At 49.4% G+C, this 2,500-nt stretch overlaps 7 non-coding genes across 7 annotated transcripts; 6 read left to right on the forward strand and 1 right to left on the reverse strand.

Moving 5' to 3' along the window:
• The first annotated feature begins 334 nt into the window (after nucleotides 1–334).
• trnag-gcc (transfer RNA glycine (anticodon GCC)) lies at nucleotides 335–405 on the forward strand. Its single transcript has one exon. It is a non-coding gene; the product is annotated as a tRNA-Gly (tRNA).
• Nucleotides 406–567: 162 nt separating this feature from the next.
• Nucleotides 568–640, forward strand: trnat-agu (transfer RNA threonine (anticodon AGU)). Its single transcript has one exon. It is a non-coding gene; the product is annotated as a tRNA-Thr (tRNA).
• Nucleotides 641–890: 250 nt separating this feature from the next.
• trnat-ugu (transfer RNA threonine (anticodon UGU)) lies at nucleotides 891–963 on the forward strand. The gene has a single exon. It is a non-coding gene; the product is annotated as a tRNA-Thr (tRNA).
• Nucleotides 964–1,018: 55 nt separating this feature from the next.
• On the reverse strand, nucleotides 1,019–1,090 carry trnad-guc (transfer RNA aspartic acid (anticodon GUC)). The gene has a single exon. It is a non-coding gene; the product is annotated as a tRNA-Asp (tRNA).
• Nucleotides 1,091–1,871: 781 nt separating this feature from the next.
• On the forward strand, nucleotides 1,872–1,942 carry trnag-gcc (transfer RNA glycine (anticodon GCC)). The gene has a single exon. It is a non-coding gene; the product is annotated as a tRNA-Gly (tRNA).
• Nucleotides 1,943–2,104: 162 nt separating this feature from the next.
• On the forward strand, nucleotides 2,105–2,177 carry trnat-agu (transfer RNA threonine (anticodon AGU)). Its single transcript has one exon. It is a non-coding gene; the product is annotated as a tRNA-Thr (tRNA).
• Nucleotides 2,178–2,427: 250 nt separating this feature from the next.
• On the forward strand, nucleotides 2,428–2,500 carry trnat-ugu (transfer RNA threonine (anticodon UGU)). Its single transcript has one exon. It is a non-coding gene; the product is annotated as a tRNA-Thr (tRNA).

Raw genomic sequence — 2,500 nt, forward strand, 5'->3', positions numbered from 1 at the left:
GGAGCCTCCACTCGTCCAGAGGACTGGATCAGTTCTACTGGTCCCCTCCTTTTCCAGAAGTTCAAAAGCTCTTTGTCTGAATCCCAGCTGTGACATCAGCAAACTCAACGTGCAGTCATTGGAGGAACGAGGTGTGAAAGCTCTCTGCTAATCCTGATAGACCAATGATGTGCTAGCACTCAGCTGGAGTGATGGTTAAAGCTGTTGTTTGCTTCTTGTCTTTGTCTTTACTTACCAAAGAACAAGTTTTGGAAACCAACTCACCTCCGTAAAGGGGCCTTTGCCTTCGATTCCCACCACCTCAGTCAGGAAGGTCTGAGACTGGTTACACGAAGCATTGGTGGTTCAGTGGTAGAATTCTCGCCTGCCACGCGGGAGGCCCGGGTTCGATTCCCGGCCAATGCATCGGCTGCTTTTCTTCACTGGAAGCAAGCTGTCGCACAAGTCAATCTGAAAGCCAGCAAAATCCACTAGGACAGCCAGGAGCCGGACGCACGGCTTTTGTCAACGAGTAGCTTCTTTTTTTTCTCCCAAGTCTCCAGATTGTTACTTGTTCCCTCTGCTACAGGCTCCATAGCTCAGTGGTTAGAGCACTGGTCTAGTAAACCAGGGGTCGTGAGTTCAATTCTCACTGGAGCCTACTTTAGTCTTTGCAGCCTACAGACCCAATGATCTCGGCTCTAGGCAAGGATGAGAAGATGAACTGCCTGTCGAGATGTCCATGTCGAGACCACCAGCCTTCTAAACCAGGGGGTATGATTTAAATGCTCGCCACTGCTTCTAAGGCTGGCGACTATGGGCTCAATAGATCTCGGCTACAGTCCAGACTTTTACATCAGTTTTTTTTCCTTCCCAGGTATCCAGATTGTTATTTGTTTCCCTTCTGGATGGGCTCCATAGCTCAGGGGTTAGAGCACTGGTCTTGTAAACCAGGGGTCGTGAGTTCAATTCTCACTAGGGCCTACTTTAGTCTCTTTTGGTTGTCCACGGGCTTAGCAAGACGAAAAGGAAATGCCACCTCCCCGTCGGGGAATCGAACCCCGGTCTTCCGCGTGACAGGCGGAGATACTGTCCACTATACTAACGAGGATGAGAAAGGACGGCACCCGTTCAGCATACGTTCCTTTCTTCAGCAAAGCTCTTTCTGTGTGCTTTCAAAGACAGAACAGCAAAAACAGCACTTGCAGCAAAGTACACACCTGCACAACTAGCACTTGCAGCAACACACATGCATGGGGAGAAGGAAGGAAGGCATACAAATGGCACAAAACACAACCCCCACTACCTGCAGGAAGGTAAGCACAAACTCAAGCTTCCACAAGCAGCCTTTGCTTTATGCCGTATGGCCCAACTGACTCACTAACACAAGCTTGCCAAGCCAAACCAATTCAGTACACCAAGTCAGAAAGATCACAGTCATGCTCATTGAAGCTTTCAAGTCAAACTTACAGATGAGAGAGCACATTTGCAGAAAGGCCCCCAGGAGTCCATCTGCCTCCACCCTTCTTGCATTCCTGCTATTTTTGCAGTCTTGCTGGGAGCCTCCACTCGTCCAGAGGACTGGATCAGTTCTACTGGTCCCCTCCTTTTCCAGAAGTTCAAAAGCTCTTTGTCTGAATCCCAGCTGTGACATCAGCAAACTCAACGTGCAGTCATTGGAGGAACGAGGTGTGAAAGCTCTCTGCTAATCCTGATAGACCAATGATGTGCTAGCACTCAGCTGGAGTGATGGTTAAAGCTGTTGTTTGCTTCTTGTCTTTGTCTTTACTTACCAAAGAACAAGTTTTGGAAACCAACTCACCTCCGTAAAGGGGCCTTTGCCTTCGATTCCCACCACCTCAGTCAGGAAGGTTTGAGACTGGTTACACGAAGCATTGGTGGTTCAGTGGTAGAATTCTCGCCTGCCACGCGGGAGGCCCGGGTTCGATTCCCGGCCAATGCATCGGCTGCTTTTCTTCACTGGAAGCAAGCTGTCGCACAAGTCAATCTGAAAGCCAGCAAAATCCACTAGGACAGCCAGGAGCCGGACGCACGGCTTTTGTCAACGAGTAGCTTCTTTTTTTTCTCCCAAGTCTCCAGATTGTTACTTGTTCCCTCTGCTACAGGCTCCATAGCTCAGTGGTTAGAGCACTGGTCTAGTAAACCAGGGGTCGTGAGTTCAATTCTCACTGGAGCCTACTTTAGTCTTTGCAGCCTACAGACCCAATGATCTCGGCTCTAGGCAAGGATGAGAAGATGAACTGCCTGTCGAGATGTCCATGTCGAGACCACCAGCCTTCTAAACCAGGGGGTATGATTTAAATGCTCGCCACTGCTTCTAAGGCTGGCGACTATGGGCTCAATAGATCTCGGCTACAGTCCAGACTTTTACATCAGTTTTTTTTCCTTCCCAGGTACCCAGATTGTTATTTGTTTCCCTTCTGGATGGGCTCCATAGCTCAGGGGTTAGAGCACTGGTCTTGTAAACCAGGGGTCGTGAGTTCAATTCTCACTGGGGCCT

This window comes from Trichomycterus rosablanca, chromosome 22 (genome assembly GCF_030014385.1).
Source record: "Trichomycterus rosablanca isolate fTriRos1 chromosome 22, fTriRos1.hap1, whole genome shotgun sequence".
NCBI classification, from domain to species: Eukaryota; Metazoa; Chordata; class Actinopteri; order Siluriformes; family Trichomycteridae; genus Trichomycterus; species Trichomycterus rosablanca.